Source organism: Callithrix jacchus, chromosome 5, assembly GCF_049354715.1.
Source record: "Callithrix jacchus isolate 240 chromosome 5, calJac240_pri, whole genome shotgun sequence".
In the NCBI taxonomy this organism is placed as follows: Eukaryota; Metazoa; Chordata; class Mammalia; order Primates; family Cebidae; genus Callithrix; species Callithrix jacchus.
This window is the reverse complement of record NC_133506.1, coordinates 58456243-58466902: the sequence shown is the minus strand read 5'-3', so window position 1 is coordinate 58466902 and position 10660 is coordinate 58456243. Positions and strand designations below refer to the sequence as shown.

At 49.2% G+C, this 10660-nt stretch overlaps 1 protein-coding gene across 9 annotated transcripts in view; it reads left to right on the top strand.

Moving 5' to 3' along the window:
• Nucleotides 1-109: 109 nt before the first annotated feature.
• Nucleotides 110-10660, top strand: part of DIDO1 (death inducer-obliterator 1) — a 60218-nt gene continuing 49667 nt past the window's right edge. For 7 of the 9 annotated variants that reach the window (XM_035299139.3, XM_078372082.1, XM_035299137.3 and 4 more), the window contains exon 1: nt 110-198. The gene's annotated coding sequence lies outside the window, so the exon portion shown is untranslated. Of the gene's footprint in view, nt 199-290; nt 457-10660 lie in introns of those variants that run through there. The other 2 variants (XM_078372079.1, XM_054255523.2) reach the window with 1 other exon arrangement.

The following is a 10660-nucleotide window of genomic DNA, read 5'->3' as shown; positions in this document are numbered from 1 at the left end:
GACCGACAGCCTCCCGGAAGAGCGGGAGCTCAGCTTCCGTCCTTGCGCACAACTCTCTTCGCGGCAACCTCGCGCTACGGGTTGGCGCGAGAGTCAAAAGGCGTCGGCCGCCTTTGGGTAAGATGGCTGCTGCGGAGGCGTTGGAGTGTGGAAACCTGGAGCAAGGATGGCGACGTCTGCACTGAGTCAAAGGCGAAGGTCTCAGCTCTTTTCCTGTCGTTTGCGTGAGGCCGGACGGGGTGGGGCGGAGGAAGGGCGTCGGGTATCCGCGGTCGCCCCAGAGACGTGGAGGAAGTCCCCTCCCGACCGGCGGCCTGCCAGGACTGGTGTCCCTGAGGCCCCGGGAGAGGCCGCGGACCCGAGGCCTGGCCGGGCGGGAGCCGTGGTCTCTGCTCGCGGAAGTGATTCCTTGGCTTTATCCGAGATGTTACTGAGCGCGTCCTCACTCGAGGCCAGGTGGGGAATCCGGAGGTCGCTGCCCTCCCTGAGGTCGCGCTGTAGGGGCCGGACGCGGCCCGGGCGCGCGGGACAAAGGAGACCCCGCTGGCTTGCGGGGCGGAGTCCCAGCGGCGGCGCGGGCAGGGCCGGGGGGCTCAGTGAGGCCGCACTTGGGTGTGTGAGCGTTTTCTTGCTTGTTGCCGTCCGCTCGGGAGGAACGCACGCTCCGGCATTGCGGGGTCCCCTGTTTCCGCGGCTGGGAAGTAACTTAGAGTATTTGATGGAGCCGGAGGAAGAAAGAGTCCTTGAGGGGCGGCCGCCGGTTTCATCTGAGGCGTCCAGGGAACGCCTCTGAAGCGCGGTCGGGGTGACGGGTTTCGCGCGGTTGCTGGCGGGTGACCTGAGTAACGCGTAAGGCACGCCGGTCGGGCTGCTCGGCCTCAGTCAGTCCCGTTCGGCAAAGAGGCTGGAAAAAGACGACCGGTTTTGGACATTTTCCGTTAATCGAAAGAGCTCAATCGAAAGAGCTCAATCGACAGGTCTAAGGTCTTGACAGAATTTTGCTTGATAACGCAGAGGCAGTACATGTCGGTAATTACGTCATTTGCAACTGCTTAACCCTACGGAAACAGTTCTTGATCTTTATTTTATTTATTTATAGACAAGAGTCTCACTTTGTCGCCCAGGCTGGAGTGCAGTGGCGCGATCTCGGCTCACTGCAACTTCCACCTCTTGAGTTCGATTCTCCTGCCTCACCCTCCCGAGTGACCGGGACTACAGGCGCACGCCAGCACGCCCGGCTTTTTTTTTTTTTTTTTTTTTAGTTGAGGTGGGGTTTCACCATGTTGGCCAGGATGGTCTCAAACTCCTGACCTCAAATGATTACCCACCTTGGCCTCCCAAAGTGCTGCGATTACAGGCGTGAGCCACCGCGCCCGGTCTATTTTTATTTACGTTTTTTAGAGACGGGCGTATTGGCTTCTTGCCCAGGCTGGTCTCGAACTCCTGGGCTCAAGCTATCCTCCCACCTTAGCCTCTGGAAATGCTGGATTTACAGGCATGAGCCAACCATGCATAGCTTGAACGTCAGCGAAAAAGTGTGCCGGGGGGGGGGGTGCACGAGCAAAAAGTTGAGTGCTAACGCTTTCAGGAGGCATTCCGTAACGCTCCAGTCCGAAGAGGCTTTCTCGGTGCCTGCCTGTGGGTCACAGGTTAATGCCCCTCCTCCCCTCCTACTTGTGTCCCCTCCTTCATCCTCTCTAGAAACTGGCTCCTTTGTGCTATTTCCTAGCCTCTTCCACTGTAACGTGGAAGCCATCGTTTTTGATTTTAGGATTGCCAGGACGTCTTCCTAACTCGTGCGAATGTGGGAAGTCACATAGCAGTCTCCACCTGTCACATAGCAGACATGGTGATCTCCGAAAACCATCACTCACTGACTCTGTCCTCCTCTAAGCATCCCTTGGGGACCCCCCCCCACAATTGCCCACGTAAAGTAAGCACAGCCTCTAAGTCTGCACTCCTGATCTTACTTTTTTTTTTGAGACCGAGTTTTGCTCCCACCATCCCAGACTATGGGAGGTTCTCTTGTGTCGCCAAGCTCTGTTATTACTGTGCTCTCACAATCTGGGCCCTGCATGTAAAACACTTCCCTAGGCTAATTCCTGCTTACCTGCTCAATAGAGATGCGGCTTTCTTGGGGAAATATTTCCTACACAAAGCTGGATTGAGTGCCTTTCCTTTATGCTTGCACAGAATCCTAAACTAGCCCTTCGTAGCTCTTAGCACATGGTCTATGTCGTTGCTGCCTGGTAGGATGTCATGATTCACCATTAAAGGGTAAGCTTCATGCGAGCCGATGATGGCTGAAGTCTAGTTTGTAATAAAAGTTCCATAAATATTTATTTGTTGAGTAGATGAAGGAGTAAATGAGTGAATGATTATGAGGACCTTAACTGGAAGCAGTACCTTCAGTCAGAAGGGAAATAAGCAGTCCTTGGTGACTGACAGTTTGTGGGAGTGAAGAGGGCAGCCCAGAGTGATGCTGGTGAGTAGCCCAGCTGGTGAGGTCGTATCGCCAACTGAGATTGATCATGAGGAAGGAGGTGCAGCAGCTAGGAGGGAAAGTTGATGAGCTCTGCGTGGGCCTCGTTGAGTTGTCGAATTGAAGGTGCCTGTGGGATAGATCTAAGCTCAGGGGAAGAGCAGGGCTGGAGTTGGGAGATGGGTGTAATGTAATCAGAGGAAGTCCAGGGAGGCAAGGAGCAGATCAAGTCTGGAACGCAAAGCTGCAGCCTGTATTCTGAGGAGGAGGTTGCCTGTGAAGGGTAACAGGAAGTGGCCAGAGGGGTCTGACAAGAACCAGGGGCTTAAAAGGTGCTCCCTGTGGCCACAGGGTGTAGAGTTTCAAGAAGCTGCGTTAGCAGTGTCCAGGCTGTAGGGAAGTCCAGGGTGAAGCTGCCAAAACTGCCCATTTGATAGCTTTTGGTGACAGAGCAAGAAGTTGACGATGTGGTGGGAATGGGAGACACCCGATTGTGGTGAGTAGGGGTGAGGTGAAGATAGTTGAGTGTGTCGAAGCGTTCAGAAGCCGTTAGGGCCATGCGGCATATGTACTGTGACGTGAGCAGGGGGCTAGATGCCACCAGACGCAGGTGAGGAGACTGAGGAGCAGGGAGGAGGTCAAGGATTTCTCAGCTTCTGGCTCATGCATTTATGGGGTGGGACTATCCTCTGGATAGGGAGTACCAGGGAAGAGCCTGGATGTAGTAGGGAGGTCAGAAGTCATAAGCTCATTTTTGCATGTTAGGTAGGTTTTAAAGTGCATTTGAGGCATCCACGTGGAGATGCCAGGGGAACAGGTGAATGATGGTGCAGGCAGAGATAAAGGTAACTACAGCCAGGTATGCATGAAGTCCCCGTGGAGAGTGTGTGGGTGAAGGTAGAGGAGGATAGCCTGGGCCAGAGCCCTGAAGACACCAGCATGTGGGGTCACTAAGGGTGCCGGAAAACAGGAAAGAGGTTGGTGGGTCCTGGGACCAGAGAGGGTGCAGGGCCACACCGGTTGACATCTGGGACCGTGACCAAGATTTCAGCCTGGTGGATTCATCAGCTGCCTGAGCTTTCCTATGACAGAGGTGAGCTGTGGACAAGACAAACCACAGGCTTGACATTTAGAGTCAGCTGAGGGGCAGCCAGGTGTTCAGAGCTTCCAGTGCTTTGCAAGCAGAGGCGGTGGGTTTGAACTTGAATTGTTTCATTTTGAGAGAGATGAACCAGAAGAGGAGTGCTAAAAGTATATTAGTCTTGGTGTTTTTGAAGATGGAGTCTCTCTCTGTTGCCCAGGCTTGAGTGCTATGGCGCAATCTCAGCTCACTGCAGCCTCCCGACTCCTGGGTTCAAGTGATTCTTCTGTCTCAGCCTCCTGAGTAGCTGGGGTTACAGGCATGTACCACCACACCAGCCTAATTTTGTATATTTAGTGGAGATGAGATTTCTTTATGTTGGTCAGGCAGGTCTCACACTCCCAACCTCAGGTGATCCGCCAGCCTTAGCCTCCCAGGGTGTCGGGATTCAGGCATGAGCCACCACGACCGGCAGGTATATTAGTCTTAAAGAAACATTAATGAATTTTTAAAAATGGGAAAGCAGTTCATGCAGGCTGGAGTGCAATGGTGTGATCACGGCCCACTGCGACCTACACCTCCCAACTAATCCTCCTGTCTTAGCCTCGTGAGTAGCTGGGACTACAGGTAGAAGCCACCACACCCAGCTAATTTTGATAATTTTATTTTTAGAGAAGAGGTCTCACTATGTTGCCCAGGCTGTTCTCAAACTTCTGGGCGCAAGCAATCCTCCTGCCTGGGCCTCCCAAAGTGCTGGAATTACAAATGTGAGCCACTGTGTGGAGTGTTTCTTTACTCAAATTGTATAATGTTTTAAAAAAAAAACCAGGTTATCAGCTGTGTTTCACAAAACCACATTATTTCCATGGATGTTTTGTTTTACTCTCAAAACCCAAAAGCATAAAATCAAACCCCTACATACTGGAGACTTGAGGCTTTCAAAGATACTGAGCAAATCAAACCACCTTATTTTTCAGGATAATTGGTAAGCCCATCAGTTGATGCTCAGAATGATTAGCACAAGTAGGTAGGGAACACCCAGACCTCAACTTTCATTTTGCACAGTATTTTAAACAATTTTCTTAGAGATATTGGAAAGGGGTAAGGAAGAATTTTACTATTTAGTCTGGTGCACATAATCTTTTTTTTGAGACAGAGTTTTGCTCTTATTGCCCAGGCTGGAGTGCAATGGTGCAATCTTGGCTCATTATAAACTCCTCCCAGGTTCAAGCGATTCTCCTGCCTCAGCCTCCCGAGTATCTGGGATTACAGGCATGCACCACCAAGCTCAGCTAATTTTGTATTTTTAGTAGAGATGGCGTTTTTCCATGTTGGTCAGGCTGGTCTCGAACTCCTGACCCCAGGTGATCTGCCCACCTTGGCCTCCCACAGTGCTGGGATGGTGGGCATGAGCTCTGCGCCTAGCCTGCTGCACATGTTCTGACACCATGTGTCTGTGGTGAACCCAGACCCTGTAAAGCATCTTTACTGTTGTTTGATATAAGTGCCCTCCCCCTCCCACTTTTTGTCTGATTTTATTTCCCTTTCTAAATTATACTACTAAATCAAAGTACTGAATATGTTGTAAGTTAGTTTGGGTGAGAGCAAGAATAATCTTTTCCTGATTTTTTTTTTTAACTCCTGCTGAGGTTGAAACATAAACTGTGTTCAGTATACTGTTACCTGAAACAAATGTGGTGGGAGGTAAGGTGGTACAGTCCTGCCATTGCAGACCAGCAGGAAAGTCCAGACAGAGGATTTTGAGTAGCAATGTACATGGTCAAAACATCGTTAATGTACTATTTCATTTGAGTTTGATTTTGCACTTGGAACCTCATTGTTCAGGGTTTGATGGACAGTTATTAGTTTGGGATCTGACTTTTCTTTTTTATAAAAATTATATATATATATAAATCTACACACATACATGTGGATAGTTTTGCCTGTCTAAGTTTTTTGTGTGCATGCAGCTGTTGTGAGCACCTGTCTGATTAGAAGGTAGAATTAGAAATAGAGTTCCTGTGTTTCCCAGGCTGGCCTTCCAACTCCTGGGCTCAAGCGATCCTCTCTCCTGGGCCTCCCAAAGTGTTGGGATTACAGGCGTGAGCCACCGAGTCTGGCCCTACATTTACTCTTTAAATACTTTTGTATTTGAATGAAAGAGGCAGGGTGGTTCACACCTGTGATCCCAGCACTTTGGGGAAACTGAGACAGGAGGATTTGTGAGACCAGGAGTTTGAGACCAGCCTGGTCAACAAAGTGAGACCACACCACTCTTTTAAAGAAGGGAAAAACCTGACATCTCCATGGGTATTTTTTGGAACCTGCAAATGCTCAGCCTTTGCTGTTATTGTTGGTGTATTTCCTTCAAATACACTCTCAATTTTACCATTTTATTCTTGTGAACTAGGCAAAAACAGGAATTAATTATACGGTTATTCCTATCTGGACAATGAAAACAATCCTGGAAGTGTTTTCATTGAAGAAAAAAGTCTTCAAGTGTAGCCTGCACAATTGTAGCCCCATCCGTCCCCCTAAGGTCCCACACTCCGGAGGCATTGAGGTTAGGCAGAAGGCACAAGAATGGGGCCGGGGCACTGCACCTGGAATGCGGTATGAACTGATCGTTGTCTGACCTCATGATGTCCCTGCTCCTTCCACCTGATGCTCTCCAGTGGGTGTAGGAATTCAGTCAGCTGTGGGTTCGTTTCTACTTTTTCACCGGTCTATATTCCGTGGTGTGAATTGCCTGTAAGGGTAAATGTCCTGTTTGGGTGCAACTGCCTTACTCTTAAAGTACCTTTCTGACAGAATCTGTGAACGTGGTTGTTTTTTCCTTTTGACTTTCTTGTTTGCTATGTTCCTTTGCTATGTTGAGATAAAACCAGTCAGAAAAGAAATAGATTTTTTGCCTTATACTTATTAAAATATTAATTTATTAAAAAGTTGGCTCTATTTACTTTTCATTGACCTCAAAGAGAAAACTTAACACCTCAGAAACATGAAACGTTCTCAGAGGAAGGAATAATGAGCAGGGTTCTGTATTAATGTGTTCACTCTTGTTTAACAGCAGAGGATATAGAAATCCTGCAGCCAAGGCCAGGCACAGTGGCTGTGTAATCCCAGCACTTTGGGAGGCAGAGGTGGGTGGATCCCTGCAGTTCAAGACCAGCCTGGGCAACATAGTGAAACCCTGTGTCTCTACAAAAAAAAAAAAAAATACACAAATTATTTCGTGGTGGTGTGCGCCTGTAGTTCCAGCTACTCGGGAGGCTAAGGCAGGAGGATTGCTTGAGTCTGGGAGGCAGAGATTGCAGACAGCCAAGATGACACTACTGCACTCCAGCCTGGGTGACAGTGTGAGACCTTGTCTCAGGGAAAACACGCCACCACCACAAACTGCAGCTTCTTCTTTATAAAGATATATGGGAAATGATAGAACTGAGAATAACACATCTAGATTCAGTTCCCTTCCATAAGAAGTTCCTTTTGGCTTGTTTGCGGATATTGTTGTAAGTTCAGTGCTGCTGTCTTGAGTAACTTACAGAGGCTAATGTGACCAAAGAAAGATCCATCCCTTGTTTTTCTAATTAAAAGTTAGTCTTAGCACAGGTTTCTAGTACATTCAATTGATAAGACAGTGTCCATAATGCTAATCACAAAAATTCAGAGTGTATAATGAGTTGGTCCAGCATTAAGTGGGGCGATTCCCTCCTCCCATCTCCTTTCCCTCCCTTTTTTCCTATTTCACATTTATTCTTTTGCCTAAAAGACAGAAAATTGGTGTGATTCTCATGTGATGCGTAGAACATGTAGCTCCATCACCTCCCACAGCTCTCTAGAGGTCTGGGGTTGGAGCAAAGAGTTTAACCTCTGATTCTGTTTTTCCTTTAATTATTTTGTTTCCCAGCCCTTTTGCATCCTGCCAGTTCCCCTTACCCACTGTCCTCCATCCTCTCCTGCTGTGCTGGTTGTCTCAAAACAGCTTTCAGCGGAATTCATTGAGTGGGTGAATTCTGTGAAGTTGCCTTTTCTGGCAGTTCTGTTACTCAGTGATGCACAAACGTAGCATTTGCCCTCTGGTAGATAAAGATTTGGGGTGAGTGTGCGCATATATATATATAATTTTTTTTTTAGACAGTCTTGCTCTGTTGCTCAGGCTGGAGTGCAGTAGTGGGTTTAAGCGATTCCCCTGTCGTAGCCTCCCGAGTAGCTGAGATTATAGGTGCACGCCACCACGCCCGGCTAATTTTTGCATTATTAGAGATGGGGTTTCACCATGTTGGCTAGGCTGGTCTTGAACTCAGGACATCAGGTGATCCACCCGCCTCAGCCTCCCGGAGTGCTGGGATTACAGGCATGAACCATGTGCCTGGAAGATCTGGTTAATATTATTTAAAGGAGCCAAAGACAGTGCTTTACTGTTTGCTTTGGGGGAAGCAGCAGCCAATCTGATTGTGACAGCTTTTAGCATGGGTGAGTTGATTTATCTAAAGTTAACTGTTAAAAGTTAGCTGCCCTTATACAATGTAAAAGTAATGAAAATTCATCCGTTTCTCAAGAAAAGAGCACACACAGTGAAGTTTTTGTTGGCAATAAGAAAACAGTAGGCATATATATATATGTACACACACACACACACACACACACTCACACACTTTTTTTCCCCTGGGAATCCACGTTCTCCTCCTGGGTGAAGGAAAGGGTTGTGTTATGTGATTCGTTTTTCCTGCCCCAAGTGGCTGGCGGCACAGCCCCAGCGCGCCGGGCACTGAGGCCCTGCAACGCGGCGGCGTGAGAGGCCTGGCGCGCAGACACAGCTCAGGACCGGGCCGATCTCCCGCCAAAAGGAACAATGTTCCGGCCGGGTCGCGGGCCTGAGGTCTGCGGGAATCTTGCGGGCGTCCTACCGAGCAGGCAGAGGAGGAGCCCAGCGCCGAGGCCCAGGCGCGTCCCGCTCCCGCCCCGACCCCTCGCCGTGTCTCTCCCTCGCTGCCCGCCTCTCGAAGGCCGAGACCTGGACGCTGCCCGGTGGCCTCGGCGGGGCCCCTGTCCTTGGCCGCTGCCTCTGAATCCCAGGTGAGAAGAATAAAACCTGACGGTGTCCGGCTTCCGGTTCTTGGAGAGGGCGGGACGTCTCCGCCGAGAGAACTGTGCGGAATCTGGAAGTGCTGGTGCTTCTTCACTTTCTCGGGACTACGTTAAAGGAAATAAAGCCGGCTGCCTGCTTGAGTATTTTTGTCATAGTATTTTTATTTTGGGATTAGGGTATTGTGCTCAGGAACCTGAGTCCCAATGAAGGAGGCTTATAAGCCCGGAAAGCTATTATTTATTTATTTTTTTTTTGAGACGGAGTTTCGCTCTTGTTACCCAGGCTGGAGTGCAATGGCGCGATCTCGGCTCACCGCAACCTCCGCCTCCTGGGTTCAGGCAATTCTCCTGCCTCAGCCTCCTGAGTAGCTGGGATTACAGGCACGCGCCACCGTGCCCAGCTAATTTTTTGTAGTTTTAGTAGAGACGGGGTTTCACCATGTTGACCAGGATGGTCTCGATCTCTAGTGATCCACCCGCCTCGGCCTCCCAAAGTGCTGGGATTACAGGTTTGAGCCACCGCGCCCGGCCGGAAAGCTATTATTATTTTTTTTTTTAAAGAATTGCTGAGTTTCCGGAATTTTACTTTCAAAAACTTTACCTAAACTTAGCGTGGCATGGGGTGGCAGAAACTGGTGTCTACACATTACAGAAGTGTACTGTTGACACCTGTTTGTGATGCACCCGTGGTGTTTTCCCCATGGACCACCTATTAAGCTTCCTGCTGGCGGGCACTTCCTGCTTTCCGGCCCACATCCTATTGTAAATCGGTGCTACTTGTGGGGTTTTGTTTGGGGATTGGGGATATTTAAGGAAAAATTTATTCAAACAACTGAAGACTTTGTTTCCTCCTTTGGGTTTTACTTTTTAAAATATATTAGGTTAGGAAAAAGTATTACTTTGCTAGTGGAGTTCAAATACAAATACCCAGACTGTAGTTTCTCCAAATGCCTTTCTCACCAGGGAGGGGGAGCTCCCAGGTGTAGCTCCCAGGTAAACTGGAATAGAGCTGACTTCGCCACCTCGTAGGTGGGGAAGGCCAAGATGTATAGTCTGGCCAGGTGTTCACAGGAGAGCCAGCTTCTGCTGGGGGTGGGGGATGAGAACCAGAGGCAGGTTCCAGTATCCTCTGGACTTGCTGGAAGAAAGGCATTCTGCCGATTGCTGTGTACTGCAGTGAGCTGAGTGAGGCTTCCCTTTCCTCCCTCATGTTTTCCTGCGTTTTCCCTTCTGTCCACTTGGTTTTCTCGTTCCTGAGCCACCTTGTGCACACTTTCCATTTGTCTCCCTGAGTGCCCAGCCTGAAACTGCACCCGAGTTAAAATCTCTTAAAATCTCACCATCTTGCAGAAAGAAATTGCTGCTGGTTTAAAGATCCCAGCTAAAGAGACAGTGGCATTTAGAGAGAGCCTCTTGTAGGGAGGCCTCATGTGGTCTTCACCTGGGCCCCAGCACCTGAGCCCTCGTTTTACAGAGAGCTTGCCCAAGATCATACTGCTTGTTAAAGGTAGTCTCAACCCCATCTGTCTTCTAAGCTTCCCACTACACCATGCCTGAGAGCAGGAACCTCTCTTCAGAACTTGAAGACTCAATCAAGATGGAAGACTGTCAAGTTCGTCCTGCCAGATTCCATTAATGTAGTCCTAATGGGTTACACCAGCCTAAACAAGCTGTGTTGTATTCCTTTGAAGAAAACTAAGTCAGCCTCAGAAACGGGCAGACCGTATAATCTTCAGAGGTGTTATTAAAAAGCACGCCTGCCTCAAAGCCCCTTTTCACCTACCGGAGTATCGCAGAAGCCTCTGTATTAGGGGCGGCTTTACAGCACTCGGGGTTCCTTTTGCTCTTGGCCACGACTGACGCCAAAGGCTAGATGGTCCTTGCTTCCAGGTAGTGTATCACTGTTCACAGAAGTGGAAGCAAGTAATGAGACAACGCCCCCTCCCAGTATCTTTCCTGGGTATCTGGGGATAGACAGGTGATGGGGTGTCACTCTGGTCATTCTT